Source organism: Pelobates fuscus, chromosome 9, assembly GCF_036172605.1.
Source record: "Pelobates fuscus isolate aPelFus1 chromosome 9, aPelFus1.pri, whole genome shotgun sequence".
Taxonomy (NCBI): domain Eukaryota; kingdom Metazoa; phylum Chordata; class Amphibia; order Anura; family Pelobatidae; genus Pelobates; species Pelobates fuscus.
This window is the reverse complement of record NC_086325.1, coordinates 9,569,706-9,587,569: the sequence shown is the minus strand read 5'-3', so window position 1 is coordinate 9,587,569 and position 17,864 is coordinate 9,569,706. Positions and strand designations below refer to the sequence as shown.

The 17,864-nt window shown below is 43.4% G+C and overlaps 1 protein-coding gene across 2 annotated transcripts in view; it reads left to right on the top strand.

The window, feature by feature from the left end:
- The first annotated feature begins 3,771 nt into the window (after positions 1-3,771).
- The window catches only part of NUMBL (NUMB like endocytic adaptor protein), an 89,095-nt gene continuing 75,002 nt past the window's right edge, over positions 3,772-17,864 (top strand). The window contains exon 1 of one of the 2 annotated variants that reach the window (XM_063431117.1): positions 3,772-3,802. The gene's annotated coding sequence lies outside the window, so the exon portion shown is untranslated. Of the gene's footprint in view, positions 3,803-13,321; positions 13,448-17,864 lie in introns of those variants that run through there. The other variant, XM_063431116.1, reaches the window with a different exon arrangement.

Here is a 17,864-nt window from a genome sequence, read left to right as displayed (position 1 = left end):
AACTGAACACAATACTCTAGGTGAGATCTTACCGGGGATCTATATAGTACTATCACTACCTCTCTATATCCTTCTGGGTTCTGCTCTATAGAACTGAACACAATACTCTAGGTGAGATCTTACCGGGGATCTATATAGTACTATCACTACCTCTCTATGTCCTCTTGGGATCTGCTCTATAGAACTGAACACAATACTCAGAGTGCAGCCAGGGGGCGCTGTGCCTGTGCTCATAACAAGCTCTTTAAATCTGTTTTATTTAACTTGCCATGACATGTTTATTCCCTAAGAAGAGGACCCAGTCTCCATTAACCATTGGACTGTCAGGGTTTGAGCGATGCTATTGCACTGAACAGGTTAAATGAGCTCGGTAGCAGCCAATGCAGCCCTCCTCCCTGCCATTTAAAGCAGCGGCTATTACCACAAACACCAAGGAGGTGAGTCACTCCATACACACCCAGCCATGAGCACAGCCTGGCCTTAGCATGATCTCTGGCGTTTCTCCTGCACCGCCTCCTGGAATATCGTTTAACCCTCCATTGACTCCTTGAGGTTAATAAGCAGAGAGAGAGTGAGCTCAGCTGTTGACTGGCGCCTGCCATCAGCGAACCCTCTCTGCGCCAGGAGCAGCCCAATCTGGCTCTCAAAGGGTTAAATTTGCCGTCAGGGTTATGCACTAACCTGCGAATTGTTGGGGAATCAAAGTGAATCTTGGAGTTTAGGCCACCATGCGAAACTGGAAGAGGACTCCAAGTCAGCAACGTTCTCAACTTAATTGCTAAACTGTGAATTCACGTTTAATTTTGGACAATTTATACTTTAGTGAAAATCCCCGGTATTATACACTGCTCAAAAAAATAAAGGGAACACAAAAATAACACGTCCTAGATCTGAATAAATTAAATATTCTTCTGAAATACTTTGTTCTTTACATAGTTGAATTTGCTGACAACAAAATCACACAAAAATAAAAAAATGGAAATCAAAATTTTCAACCCATGGAGGTCTGGATTTGGAGTCACACTCAAAATTAAAGTGGAAAAAGACACTACAGGCTGATCCAACTTTGATGTAATGCCCTTAAAACAAGTCAAAATGAGGCTCAGTAGTGTGTGTGGCCTCCACGTGCCTGTATGACCTCCCTTCAATGCCTGTGCATGCTCCTGGTGAGGTGGCAGATGGTCTCCTGAGGGATCTCATCCCAGACCTGGACTAAAGCATCTGCCAACTCCTGGACAGTCTGTGGTGCAACGTGACGTTGGTGGATGGAGCGAGACATGATGTCCCAGATGTGCTCAATTGGATTCAGGTCTCGGGAACGGGCGGGCCAGTCCATAACATCAATGCCTTCATCTTGCAGGAACTGCTGACACACTCCAGCCACATGAGGTCTAGCATTGTCTTGTATTAGGAGGAACCCAGGGCCAACCGCACCAGCATATGATCTCACAAGGGGTCTGAGGATCTCATCTCAGTACCTAATGGCAGTCAGGCTACCTCTGGCAAGCACATGGAGTGCTGTGTGGCCCCCCAAAGAAATGCCACCCCATACCATTACTGACCCACTGCCAAACCGGTCATGCTGGAGGATGTTGCAGGCAGCAGAACGTTCTCCACGGCGTCTCCAGACTCTGTCACGTCTGTCACATGTGCTCAGTGTGAACCTGCTTTCATCTGTGTAGTGCACAGGGTTCCAGTGGCGAATTTGCCAGTCTTGGTGTTCTCTGGCAAATGCCAAACATCCTGCACGGTGTTGGGCTGTAACAACCCCCACCTGTGGACGTCGGGCCCTCATACAACCCTCATGGAGTCTGTTTCTGATCGTTTGAGCAGACACATGCACATTTGTGGCCTGCTGGAGGTCATTTTGCAGGGCTCTGGCAGTGCTCCTCCTGTTCCTTGCACAAAGGCGGAGGTAGCGGTCCTGCTATTGGGTTGTTGCCCTTCTACGGCCTCCTCCACGTCTCCTGATGTACTGACCTGTCTCCTGGTAGCGCCTCCATGCTCTGGACACTACACTGACAGACACAGAAAACCTTATGCCACAGCTCGCATTGATGTGCCATCCTGGATGAGCTGCACTACCTGAGCCACTTGTGTGGGTTGTAGACTCCGTCTCATGCTACCACTAGAGTGAAAGCACTGCCAGTATTCAAAAGTGAACAAAACATCAGCCAGGAAGCATAGGAACTGAGAGGTGGTCTGTGCAGAACCACTCCTTTATTGGGGGTGTCTTGCTAATTGCCACCAGGTGTCTATCCCATTTGCACAACAGCATGTGAAATTGATTGTCACTCAGTGTTGCTTCCTCAGTGGACAGTTTGATTTCACAGAAGTGTGATTGACTTGGAGTTACATTGTGTTGTTTAAGTGTTCCCTTTATTTTTTTTTGAGCAGTGTATATTGATATTTGTCATTTAATTTTTATTTATTTTAGGAAACTGACATCTAACAGCATCATCAATATGTACAATGCTGGCACAGACGGGCGACAACCTTTACTAAATCACAGTTATAAAAAGCACATAGCACGGGTCAGCAGTATAATCAGCTATACGCCAGCCATTAAAGAGGAAAGCCACTCACTTTAGGGTAACAACCGAACCCCACTCGTCTAGGAAAAGTACATCATTTTATTGGGAGATTATTATGGATTTATGCCCTCGCAGTGCTGGTGAGCTGACAATCAAAATTTGAAAAGAATTGCTGGGTTGGACAATTTTCTTCTCCCAGAATTTGTGAATTTGGTGATTGATTCACCACAATTCCGTGTTTGGTGAATAATTTCAATGACACAAATAGATTGTTTTGTGGAGCTCAGACGCACAGAGTGATATCCTGAGATAACTAACACAGGGCTGTGGGAGGACTTATTCATACGTATAAACATATACATGGGAATAAAACAACGACTTGCTATTCTCGTATAAAATGTCCCAAATATTACTGCTACGTTTTTACTTTGCAACAATTTGTAATTTACAAACAAAGTGAATTTTAAATGTGATGCCAAGGATGGCGACCTAAAAACAAAGCTGAATTGGAGAATTTTTCCACGTTGTCTGTTTTAGACTAACATTTTGAATTAATCTTGATGCCACTTTGAATTCACAGTGAATATTGATTTTAGGGCCATGAGATCGGACTGCGGCAGAATACATAGTTACATTGTTACTTAGTAATCGAGGTTGAAAAAAGAGTCCAACCTTTAAGAGACATCTCTGTATGCTGTCCATCAAGAAGAAAGGAAAAAGTATAAATAAATCCCAATATAATGCATTAAACAATTATACCCTCTCCCCCCGAAAAAATAGAAAATACTTATTGTCTCAATCATAGCAATCAGGGTTCTCCTTGGATCGATACGCTCTTCACATACATATTATCTTTAATATTCTGATTTTATTAAAAACCCATCCAGGCCATTTTTTAAAGAAATATCTATAGAATCTTATAAGAAAAGCTCTTTCTGTAGCGAATTCTGTATGTTTATTGTTCCTACTGTAGAGAACCCTTCCCTCCGCTGTGATACGATGAGTCTTAATACTGAGTGAAATCAATGCCACAGTGTAAAATCATATCATTTGGATCAATTCATATCGTTCTTAAAGGGACACTTTATCTTTCTGTACTGTTTTTGTGTATTGATGCTGCCTCCTCTCTCTGTGACAGTGTAATAGATTGCTATCATTGTCAGTAGATTCTAATAACTCTCTCTGGGAATCCTCAGATTGTCAGATCATCACGTACATCTGTCCGGATCATCTCATAACAGGGAGACTGTCCCGACTCCGGATTACAGGTAATGCTAATTGTTGAAAAAATATTATCATTTTGTTCTTTAAAAAGGGAGGGGCTGAATCTACTGCATAGGGACACTCTAAGCTCAACATAAATAGATGCACACCTTTTCCTTGATCAACGCATGAAACGTTCTCCTTATTGTGAAATGTTCTGATAAATTGACAGCAATGTAAAGTTATTTCACCCTGCCAGGTTTTATCTGTGCTGTGAGCAAAGCCGTCACAATTTAATTCATTGATTTATTTAATGTTGCTTTTTCCAACTTCAGTAATGAAATTCTAAATATTTGGCGCAAATACGTCAGGGAATTCTGAGAAAGCTGAGAAATGGTTCGGAGATTTCTATATAAAGCAGTAGGTGATTAGACATTCGATTGGTAATTGTGGACAACTGACAAGGACTTTGAAAGTGTTAGCAAAAAATAACTAAACTGCCAGCGTTCCCCACCGCAAACATTCACAATCCCCATCAAATATAACGAAAGAATTGTCCATCTTCCGTATTATTCCCCTACATTAGGCCACATTTTGCCAGATCTTACAAGTGATTGTTCCACTAAAGCCCTTATAGTGTCTGGTGTCATTTAAAACCTGAAACGATGTCTCTATTCTCTAGAACTGTGAATTCGGTTTGACCCAAATTGCAATTCGTCTAAATGTCGGCCTATTGGCTGATCGATCGAACTCCATATCTCCGAAATGCTATACGGACGTATAACCGAGCAAATAACTAGCGCGATGGCTAAACTTGTTCGTTTGACTCGAGTTATGGCGTTCCGCTAATGGCGCTAAAAAATGTATGGCTTATGGGAAAAAATAGGATTAATGGTTAGCGGACAGTCATTTAATGTTGATTTTATTCACAAATCCAGTGAGAAGTGACCAACAGAGGGAAAACCAGGACGAGCATTAAAAAATTGTTATATACAGGAGGTCCTCGTTTTACGACCTACCTGCTTTACAACAACTCGCACTTACGACCGGCTCTCTTGTGGGGTAGTAAGTGCGAGCTGTCGTGGGAATTAGAGGGATTCCCTGCTCTGCTGCGGATATTTCCCCAAATATAGAAGAACGCAGCTGAGCAGGGAATCCCTTCACTCCTCACTTACCGACCATTTTGTTCTATGACCGGGTCGTAGGAACGGAACCCGGTCAGTAAGTGAGGAGTGTCTGTATACATATATATATTTTTTTATCATTTTATTTACTGATGCTCCTGTGTTCCCTACATTTTCTCACTTGATCTGTGAACTAAATAGTTGGAAAATGTTCCTATCAGTGTACTGCACAATATATATATATTATTTATACATTTGAATTATACAAAACATTTATCATTTCTATATTAATGTATTCATTTTGCAGTGCGATAATTGGCCTGTTTTCACCTGAAATTGTTTTCCAAATAATTTTCCTGGACGATATTTGGATGAGCGGAACCGTCAGCTGATTATGTGTCGGAGATTCCGAACTAAATTTCATTTTTAGAAAAAATGTTTTGGTCGAATATAATTTTTCCACATGGCATAAATGTACTATCAGTACACCCTCGAATGGTTCAACGATTTTAATGACTGGTAAAAACATTTCCAGTTATTACTATTATTTCACCAATAATGGAAAGCTATGGGAATCATTCTAACAGGTAAAATGGTTCTCGGGAGAAAGCGCAGCGTCCTGCTGCCTGTTGTCTATTGTGGTTCCTAAATGGCGTTTCGCAGGCACACACGTAATGAGATGGTGATTTTGCTGATGTCATTTTAATGTGGAATGTTTTGCTTTTTTGTGTTTGATTGATTAGAGCAGGAGTTTCTGTCCCAGGCTACGTTAACAAGATTTTAAGCTGAAAGAATCGATTTTTCCCATCTCACTGTTACTTCACGGAGCTCTTATCTGTCCGTTCTGTAAGTGATATTAATTTCGTTTTACGAGATGGCCGCCAGTGATCCATGAGTTTATAACAGTCTACGTTGGTAACTAGCGCGTGGACGAGTGAAGCACATATGTGATATTAGAGGATTTACCCACTAAACAGTGAACTGCGTCAATATATAAACATTTTATTCCATTTCACACACAGCAGTATTGGCTGACGCTCGCACTGGGGCTGTTCGCAAATTACATTCACCCTAAAGCTTAGATTATTTAAATTGCACATTTTCCCGTATTCTTAAATTACAACATTAATTGTGTCAGAGTTCCACTAAAAGTTTAAGTCTGAAAACCCTGAAGGGACTACAACGCTTTAATTGCATGAATGATGGAGGAAGCTGCCAACACTTGCTATCGTAGAGCCGGGATCTCGTTTTCCCTGACAAAAAAAAACCTAAAAATCTGATGTCCGAATTCTCATTACTAATTTGTTACGAAAACTCAGCGTTACCAAAAACTGTGAATATTTTTTTTTTTTTAGTTCCCATGTTTAATGTTATTTCTGAAGGAGTGAAAGATATAAAAAGTCTTCACAAAGAAGATGTGAGATGTACAAAGAAAGGACCGTCCACGACACAGCAATATGCCCCCCCACACCCCAATGTTCATTGTATATAAATAAAGCTTGTTGAAAAAGGGGCCGCCATGTCCCCCTAGTCCCTATAGAGGGTCCGCTATGCACAGCGCTCTCTGTGTAATAATTGGCCATAATGTCATGGCTTCCTGTTCCTTGGCGGAGACATCATAACTGTGACTGGATTAACTGCATCTCCGTCAGTCCACGGTCATTTACTGCAACCAAAACTTAAAAACATCTTAAAGGGACAGTTACGTCTCATGACACGGGATCCCTTTGTTTATGTTATGTCGGAGTTGCATTAAATCCTAAATGGCCATAGCAACCAATAGAATCTAGGAAAATCGAACACTTTGGGCAGGAATTGTCCCAGTCTGGTGTTAATAAATATGGCTCTATTACTGTGACATTATTCAGCCCTTTACTAGCACACAAGCAAGTCTCCTTCTTCAAAGTCTATTTAGCAGACTAAATCTGAGAATGAATCTACGCCTGGGAGGGACAAACCTTTTCATACAATCTGTATGGCAGCCTGCCTACCATAGCTGTAGATGCAACGGATAGATTATATTTCAGAGAGCAGTAAGTCTGTCTGATGGTTTAGATTATTACAGCCTCGCATATCAGCAGAATAGGCTAATTGCTTGCAGTAACGTTATAAAAGATCTACTGTCCGTTTAATGGCAAATTATAACCATATCTTACAGCACCTTATACTCACATATATTTACTCACACTCAGCCTGGCCTCCCTCTGGCTCAACAGATCTGTTCATCATGCTATTATTCAGCTTCCAAGCTTCTAATTGTCTATATCACTGTTAGCCTTTACTGCTCCCACTGGGAGGCTATTCCAGGTATCTACTACCCTTTCTATTTCACTGTTACTTCTCTCACTGGAAGGCTATTCCCGGGATCTACTACCCTTTCTATATCGCTGTTACTGCTCCCACTGGATGACTATTCCAGGTATTTACTACCCTTTCTATATCACTGTTACTGGTCCCACTGGAAGGCTATTCCAGGTATCTACTACCCTTTCTATATCACTGTTACTGCTCCCACTGGAAGGCTATTCCAGGTATCTACTACCCTTTCTATATCACTGTTACTGCTCCCACTGGAAGGCTATTCCAGGTATCTATTACCCTTTCTATATCACTGTTACTGGTCCCACTGGAAGGCTATTCCAGGTATCTACTACCCTTTCTATTTCACTGTTACTGCTCCCACTGGAAGGCTATTCCCGGTATTTACTACCCTTTCTATATCGCTGTTACTGCTCCCACTGGAAGGCTATTCCAGGTATCTACTACCCTTTCTATATCACTGTTACTGCTCCAACTGGAAGGCTATTGCAGGTATCTACTACCCTTTCTATATCACTGTTACTGCTCCCACTGGAAGGCTATTCCAGGTATCTACTACCCTTTCTATATCAGGTATCTACTACCCTTTCTATATCGCTTTTACCGCTCCTACTGGAAGGCTATTCCAGGTATCTACTACCCTTTCTATATCACTGTTACTGCTCCCAGTGGAAGACTTTTCCACGTATCTATTACCCTTTCTATATCGCTGTTACTGCTTCCACTGGAAGGCTATTCCAGATATCTACTACTGTTTCTATATCGCTGTTACTGCTCCCACTGGAAGGCTATTCCAGGTATCTACTACCCTTTCTATATCACTGTTACTGCTCCAACTGGACGGCTATTCCAGGTATCTACTACCCTTTCTATATCAGGTATCTACTACACTTTCTATATCGCTTTTACCGCTCCCACTGGAAGGCTATTCCAGGTATCTACTACCCTTTCTATATCACCATTGCTGCTTCCACTGGAAGGCTATTCCAGGTATCTACTACCCTTTCTATATCCCTGTTACTGCTCCCAGTGGAAGACTATTCCACGTATCTACTACCCTTTCTATATCACTGTTACTGCTCCCACTGGAAGGCTATTCCAGGTATCTACTACCCTTTCTATATCACTGTTACTGCTCCCACTGGAAGGCTATTCCAGGTATCTCCTACCCTTTCTATATCACTGTTACTGCTCCCACTGGAAGGCTATTCCAGGTATCTACTACCCTTTCTATATCAATGTTACTGCTCCCACTTGAAGGCTATTCCAGGTATCTACTACCCTTTCTATATCACTGTTACTGCTCCCACTGAAAGGCTATTCCAGGTATCTACTACCCTTTCTATATCAATGTTACTGCTCCCACTGGAATGCTATTCCAGGTATCTACTACCCTTTGTATATCAATGTTACTGCTCTCACTGGAAGGCTATTCCAGGTATCTACTACCCTTTCCATATCACTGTTACTGCTCCCACTGAAAGGTTATTCCAGGTATCTACTACCCTTTCTATATCAATGTTACTGCTCCCACTCGGAGGCTATTCCAGGTATCTACTACCCTTTCTATATCACTGTTACTGCTCCCACTGGAAGGCTATTCCAGGTATCTACTACCCTTTCTATATCAATGTTACTGCTCCCACTCGGAGGCTATTCCAGGTATCTACTACCCTTTCTATATCACTGTTACTGCTCCCACTGGAAGGCTATTCCAGGTATCTACTACCCTTTCTATATCAATGTTACTGCTCCCACTGGAAGGCTATTCCAGGTATCTACTACCCTTTCTATATCACTGTTAATGCTCCCACTGGAAGGCTATTCCAGGTATCTACTACCCTTTCTATATCGCTGTCACCGCTCCCACTGGAAGGCTATTCCAGGTATCTACTACCCTTTCTATATCACTGTTACTGCTCCCACTGGAAGGCTATTCCAGGTATCTACTACCCTTTCTGTATCACTGTTACCGCTCCCACTGGAAGGCTATTCCAGGTATCTACTACCCTTTCTATATCACTGTTAATGCTCCCACTGGAAGGCTAATCCAGGTATCTACTACCCTTTCTATATCACTGTTACTGCTCCCACTGGAAGGCTATTCCAGGTATCTACTACCCTTTCTATATCACTGTTACTGCTCCCACTGGAAGGCTATTCCAGGTATCTACTACCCTTTCTATATCACTGTTACTGCTCCCACTGGAAGGCTATTCCAGGTATCTACTACCCTTTCTATATCACTGTTAATGCTCCCACTGGAAGGCTATTCCAGGTATCTACTACCCTTTCTATATCACTGTTACTGCTCCCACTGGAAGGCTATTCCAGGTATCTACTACCCTTTCTATATCAATGTTACTGCTCCCACTCGGAGGCTATTCCAGGTATCTACTACCCTTTCTATATCACTGTTACTGCTCCCACTGGAAGGCTATTCCAGGTATCTACTACCCTTTCTATATCAATGTTACTGCTCCCACTGGAAGGCTATTCCAGGTATCTACTACCCTTTCTATATCACTGTTAATGCTCCCACTGGAAGGCTATTCCAGGTATCTACTACCCTTTCTATATCGCTGTCACCGCTCCCACTGGAAGGCTATTCCAGGTATCTACTACCCTTTCTATATCACTGTTACTGCTCCCACTGGAAGGCTATTCCAGGTATCTACTACCCTTTCTGTATCACTGTTACCGCTCCCACTGGAAGGCTATTCCAGGTATCTACTACCCTTTCTATATCACTGTTAATGCTCCCACTGGAAGGCTAATCCAGGTATCTACTACCCTTTCTATATCACTGTTACTGCTCCCACTGGAAGGCTATTCCAGGTATCTACTACCCTTTCTATATCACTGTTAATGCTCCCACTGGAAGGCTATTCCAGGTATCTACTACCCTTTCTATATCACTGTTACTGCTCCCACTGGAAGGCTATTCCAGGTATCTACTACCCTTTCTATATCACTGTTACTGCTCCCACTGGAAGGCTATTCCAGGTATCTACTACCCTTTCTATATCACTGTTACTGCTCCCACTGGAAGGCTATTCCAGGTATCTACTACCCTTTCTATATCACTGTTAATGCTCCCACTGGAAGGCTATTCCAGGTATCTACTACCCTTTCTATATCGCTGTCACCGCTCCCACTGGAAGGCTATTCCAGGTATCTACTACCCTTTCTATATCACTGTTACTGCTCCCACTGGAAGGCTATTCCAGGTATCTACTACCCTTTCTGTATCACTGTTACCGCTCCCACTGGAAGGCTATTCCAGGTATCTACTACCCTTTCTATATCACTGTTAATGCTCCCACTGGAAGGCTAATCCAGGTATCTACTACCCTTTCTATATCACTGTTACTGCTCCCACTGGAAGGCTATTCCAGGTATCTACTACCCTTTCTATATCACTGTTAATGCTCCCACTGGAAGGCTATTCCAGGTATCTACTACCCTTTCTATATCACTGTTACTGCTCCCACTGGAAGGCTATTCCAGGTATCTACTACCCTTTCTATATCACTGTTACTGCTCCCACTGGAAGCCTATTCCAGGTATCTACTACCCTTTCTATATCACTGTTACTGCTCCCACTGGAAGGCTATTGCAGGTATCTACTACCCTTTCTATATCGCTGTCACCGCTCCCACTGGAAGGCTATTCCAGGTATCTACTACCCTTTCTGTATCACTGTTACCGCTCCCACTGGAAGGCTATTCCAGGTATCTACTACCCTTTCTATATCACTGTTAATGCTCCCACTGGAAGGCTAATCCAGGTATCTACTACCCTTTCTATATTACTGTTACTGCTCCCACTGGAAGGCTATTCCAGGTATCTACTACCCTTTCTATATCACTGTTAATGCTCCCACTGGAAGGCTATTCCAGGTATCTACTACCCTTTCTATATCACTGTTACTGCTCCCACTGGAAGGCTATTCCAGGTATCTACTACCCTTTCTATATCAATGTTACTGCTCCCACTGGAAGGCTATTCCAGGTATCTACTACCCTTTCTATATCAATGTTACTGCTTCCACTGGAAGGCTATTCCAGGTATCTATTACCCTTTCTATATCACTGTTAATGCTCCCACTGGAAGGCTATTCCAGGTATCTACTACCCTTTCTATATCACTGTTACTGATCCCACTGGAAGGCTATTCCAGGTATCTACTACCCTTTCTATGTTACTGTTAATGCTCCCACTGGAAGGCTATTCCAGGTATCTACTACCCTTTCTATATCGCTGTTACCGCTCCCACTGGAAGGCTATTCCAGGTATCTACTACCCTTTCTATATCACTGTCACCGCTCCCACTGGAAGGCTATTCCAGGTATCTACTACCCTTTCTATATCACTGTTACTGCTCCCACTGGAAGGCTATTCCAGGTATCTACTACCCTTTCTATATCAATGTTACTGCTCCCACTGGAAGGCTATTCCAGGTATCTACTACCCTTTCTATATCAATGTTACTGCTTCCACTGGAAGGCTATTCCAGGTATCTACTACCCTTTCTATATCACTGTCACCGCTCCCACTGGAAGGCTATTCCAGACTACTACCCTTTCTCTATCACTGTCACCGCTCCCACTGGAAGGCTATTCCAGGTATCTACTACCCTTTCTCTATCACTGTCACCGCTCCCACTGGAAGGCTATTCCAGGTATCTACTACCCTTTCTATATCACTGTTACTGCTCCCACTGGAAGGCTATTCCAGGTATCTACTACCCTTTCTATATCAATGTTACTGCTCCCACTGGAAGGCTATTCCAGGTATCTACTACCCTTTCTATATCAATGTTACTGCTCCCACTGGAAGGCTATTCCAGGTATCTACTACCCTTTCTATATCACTGTTACTGCTCCCACTGGAAGGCTATTCCAGGTATCTACTACCCTTTCTATATCAATGTTACTGCTCCCACTGGAAGGCTATTCCAGGTATCTACTACCCTTTCTATATCACTGTCACCGCTCCCACTGGAAGGCTATTCCAGGTATCTACTACCCTTTCTATATCACTGTTACTGCTCCCACTGGAAGGCTATTCCAGGTATCTACTACCCTTTCTATATCAATGTTACTGCTCCCACTGGAAGGCTATTCCAGGTATCTACTACCCTTTCTATATCAATGTTACTGCTTCCACTGGAAGGCTATTCCAGGTATCTACTACCCTTTCTATATCACTGTTACTGCTCCCACTGGAAGGCTATTCCAGGTATCTACTACCCTTTCTGTATCACTGTTAATGCTCCCACTGTAAGGCTATTCCAGGTATCTACTACCCTTTCTATATCGCTGTCACCACTCCCACTGGAAGGCTGTTCCAGGTATCTACTACCCTTTCTATATCGCTGTTACCGCTCCCACTGGAAGGCTGTTCCTTGTGTCTACCAGCCTCTTGGTAAGGTGCTATTTCCTCATTCCGCGCCTCCATTCTGCTCTGGTTTCTGTGTTTTTGCATAATTCTACCCTTTTCCATTTAATATATTTAAAGTTCTCTCCCTGCAGGAGTCTGGCTGGTGCTGTTAGTAAAGTTGTGAATTATGAATTTATCATTAAAAATAAAAAGTGATTTTAGATGAAAATAAAACTATTTGGTTTATTATTGAGGCTTTACATTTGGGTTATAAATCCCACTTTTACCTAATAAAGTGCTAAATGATGGCAGCTCACTGTACATTTCATTTAATTGTCAATCTTTCTTTCTCTGTTATTATTATTATTATTATTTATATTGTTATTATTATTATTATGATTATTATTATTATCTTCTGGTCTGTAAACAATAACCAAAGGTTTGATACAAAGAGAGGATATGTAATAATATAAATATTGATTTGATTCATTTCCTGTCTATGGTGGGTTCTGCTAAATTTAGGGAAATAATGTCTTCCAGATACTTTGTAACAGAAGGGAAGAATTTGGGAATATTGGGGGGGGGGAGGGGGGGGGGGGGGGGGGGGGAGGAGAGGAGTGTTGGGGGTAAATTGGGCGGGGCTAATGTCAGCTAATTTGCATGTTATAGCAGCCTTGGCCAATGACAGGAGAGAAGGGAGTGGTTATGGTGATTGTACCATTGTTAGGGAGCATGCGTGGATTAGAAGCTAACAAAGCAGCAGCACAGTCACTTCTATCACCCTGGATAATCTGCTGGGAGTCATTGACCTGGGATTGTACAGTTTGCAGGATCCTGGCTTGCTGTGCTGGGAGTGGGAGCTGTGTGTGAGGATACCATCCTGGTATGTAGATTGTTACTGTGTATCCCTGTGTGTATACTGTGTATCCCTGTGCCAGCTCTGTGCCAGCCTGCCTGCTGGATACTATGAGTCAGGGTGGCATTTAATGAGGATTTACAGGCAGGGAGAGTGGGTGGCTGGGTAAACCTGCCCATTGCTTTATCCTCCTGCTCAGTCAGCAGGAATCCATGGACTGAGTCCCCAGGGTGCTGGGTGGGGGTTGTGTTTATTAGAGCCACAGGGGCCACACCAGCTGATTTAGCAAATCTGAAATACACGTCAGGATCTGAAAGGGTTAAAAGTCCCAGCCATGTGTTATATGTCCCTGTGTTACTGAGATGGTGTGATATAGATGTATGATCTCTCTGTGGGCATAAACTGTGTGTGTGTTTAGCACATAGTGTTTGTGTGTTTTTTTATTGTATTTAGTAGGTTGTATCTGTGTGTGTGTGTATTTTGTGTTTAGTAGGTAGTATCAGTGTGTGTGTGTGTGTGTGTGTTTTGTGTTTAGTAGGTAGTATCAGTGTGTGTGTGTGTGTGTGTTCTGTAGGTAGTGTGTGGGTTTGTGTTTAGCAGTATCAGTTTGTGTGTGTTTTGTGTTTAGCATGGTGTGTGTGTGTGTGTGTGTGTGTTTTGTAGGTAGTGTGTGGGTTTGTGTTTAGTCGATAGTATCTGTGTGTGTGTTTTGTGTTTAGTAGGGTGTGTGTGTTTTGTGTTTAGTAGGTAGTATCAGTGTGTGTGTGTGTGTTTTGTAGGTAGTGTGTGGGTTTGTGTTTAGTCAGTAGTATCAGTTTGTGTGTGTTTTGTGTTTAGTATGTAGTGTGTGTGTGTTTTGTGTTTAGTAGGTAGTATCAGTGTGTGTGTGTGTGTTTGTGTGTGTTTTGTAGGTAGTGTGTGGGTTTGTGTTTAGTCGGTATCAGTTTGTGTGTGTTTTGTGTTTAGTATGTAGTGTGTGTGTGTGTGTTTTGTATTTAGTAGGTAGTATCTGTGTCTGTGTGTGTGTTTTGTTGGTACTGTGTGGGTTTGTGTTTACTCGATAGTATCTGTGTGTGTGTGTTTTGTGTTTAGTAGGTAGTATCAGTTTGTGTGTGTTTTGTGTTTGGTATGTAGTGTGTGTGTGTGTAAGGCAATGTACAGTGTGTGTCTGACATTAAATATATGGGTAGATTTTTGTTACAATGTATCTGTAATACTGTATTGTCTGTACAGTATGTGTGTGGCCATTAACCCTGTGTGCGCTGGACTGCACCACATCCTGTCTCCTCCCGGCTCCCAGAGAATTCACTGCGGCCAACAAAGTGTCCGGATCTGGGATTTACTGGCATTGGATTCAGTCATAGAAATTACACTGCTCTCTGTCTTGGCACAGCATGGGCACAGCAACGGGTACACTGCTGGTACTGCGCACTGACAGACAGAGTGTGTGCATGTTAACTACAGCCCTCACTCACACGTACATCCCACAGTGTACTCACACACAGCGCTCACTCACAGTGTACTCACACACAGCGCTCACTCACAGTGTACTCACACCCAGCGCTCACTCAAAGTGTACTCACACACAGCGCTCACTCACAGTGTATACTCATCCCATAGTTTATTCACACACTCACACCATTCTACGCATCCCATAGTGTTCTCACCCCATTATACACAGCCCAACGTGTACTCACACTCACCCCATTATACTCATCCCAACGTGTACTCACACTCACCCCATTATACTCATCCCATAGTGTACTCACACACTCACCCCATTATACTCATCCCATAGTGTACTCACACACTCACCCCATTATACACATCCCAACGTGTACTCACACTCACCCCATTATACACATCCCAACGTGTACTCACACTCACCCCATTATACACATCCCATAGTGTACTCACATTCACCCCATTATACACATCCCAACGTGTACTCACACACTCACCCCATTATACACATCCCAACGTGTACTCACACTCACCCCACTATACACATCCCAACGTGTACTCACACTCACCCCATTATACTCATCCCATAGTGTACTCACACACTCACCCCATTATACACATCCCAACGTGTACTCACACACTCACCCCATTATACACATCCCAACGTGTACTCACACTCACCCCATTATACACATCCCAACGTGTACTCACACTCACCCCATTATACACATCCCATGTACTGAGCGGCCTCCATCCATCCCTGACCGTTACACACTTTCCCCATCTGCAGTTCTATCTCTTGGGGTACATTACACTCCTCTCTCTCCCTGCACACACCCATTGCTCGCAGTATACACAGCTTTCAGTGTGTACATCCGCCCCTTAGAATAATAAACGTGTTTTAATGTACTGTACCATGTTTGGGGTGTCAACTAATTGGTTGATTATTCAGGGAGCTGCGCAGCCACCGCCTGTGTCATTTACAGGACATGGCTGGACAGCAGCCAGGCCAGGGGAACACGTGTGTTTCATTCCATACATTCAGCGTCTGGAGCGATAGGGCTGCGATAATCTGCAGGAATGGAAGGAAGATGAGATAATCTGTGTGAATGGGTGTCTGCCATAATCTTCCGGTTTCTATCGGGGGTCGCGTGATAATCGGAATCCTTAGGAATTAGGGGGGGCAATAATCTGCAGGCACCTCGGGAATGGAGGCAGCGACTACCTAGAGGTATACAATCAGAAATGGAATGGACGAGATAATCTGCAGCTATCGGACAGAAACTGGGCTGTGAGTGGAAACATGTCTGTATGAATGGGGGAGAGAAACCGTCCCAACCTTGAATTCTCACCTTTCTGCAAATCTCATGTTAAACCAGACGCCATGAATGCAATGCTGCCAACTAATATTCCCATGATCCTCTGCAATGCATCCAGGTGGATTTAGCCATCTGCCCAATGGGACAGGGTCTGCAGCGTCCGGTTGGTTTCAGCTCCCTGGTAGTCTGTTCCAGGGGCAGAATCCGATTGTGTCCCTGAAATGCACGATCCAATAATTAGTGTATTTGGAACATTAAAGGAACGCAATGACGGCAGACGTGATGATCGCAGAGTCCCATTTTGTATAGTTGCTAATTTCACGTACACTTTGTACAATCCATACGGCTGCGGAATGGATAGTGAATAAACATGTGCATTCGTTTTCGGACAAATTGCTATTCGTCTGAATTTAGGCTGAATTTCGTAACTCTGAAGCACCATACGACGAGCAGGTTCGTTTTATTCGTGATTCGGAGTAAAAAAAAGACATGATTGATGGCTGGGGACTGAATGCTGATTTTATTCATAGATAGCGTGAGAATAGACCAATACAGGTCGAAAACGAGAATCTGTAAAATATTATCTTTATTTAACATTTTATAAATATATAATATAGAAATCTAGGTGGTTATTTCACTGCGTCTCCTGGTTACTTCTCACTGTGAGTTAAATGGTTGTGAAATGCTACTCTTGGTGCACTGTGATATATATACAATTTATATTATTGTTATTATTATTATTATTATTAATAATCTTTCTGTTATGGATCTAGTTTGCCGTACTTGTTCACTGATTTGCCATTTTTCACACACTTTTGGTTTTCCCACTTTTTTCCACCTTGTACAATTCTAATAGTGATTGTGTGTGCAGTTACGTGTCCCTAAATCAGACAGCACATACATACCACGTGTGCAACTACGTGTCCCTAAATCAGACAGCACATACATACCGTGTGAAATTCCAAACCTATCAATAAGCTCAAAACCACCTTCATTCATTTTCATTTGCCATGATGTAGACACAATGTTTAGCTATTTGAAAATGATCCATCCCCTCCTTTACCCCCATCTTACTCTATCAGGGCTTGATTCCTTCTCAGCATCTGATATTCCTGGCCAATCTCCTTTAGACTTCAAGTCTCTTCGGTCAAGTTCCAGTCGACTTTGTCTCCCCAGCCTAGCTTTCGCCGGCCTCCAGCCTCCCCAGCCTAGCTTTCGCCGGCCTCCAGCCTCCCCAGCCTAGCTCCCATTGGCCTCTTGTCTCCCCAGCATAGCTCCCATTGGCCCCTTGTCTCTCCAGCATAGCTCCCATTGGCCTCTTGTCTCCCCAGCCTAGCTTTCGCCGGCCTTCTGCCTCCCCAGCCTAGCTCCCATTGGCCTCTTGTCTCCCCAGCATAGCTCCCATTGGCCCCTTGTCTCTCCAGCATAGCTCCCATTGGCCTCGTTTCTCTCCAGCCAAGCTTTCGCTGGCCTCCAGCCTCCCCAGCCAAGCTCCCATTGGCCTCTCGTCTCCCCAGCATAGCTCCTATTGGCCCCTTGTCTCCCCAGCATAGCTCCTATTGGCCCCTTGTCTCTCCAGCTTAGCTCCCATTGGCCCCTTGTCTCTCCAGCCAAGCTCCCATTGGCCTCTTGTCTCCCCAGCCAAGCTCCCATTGGCCTCT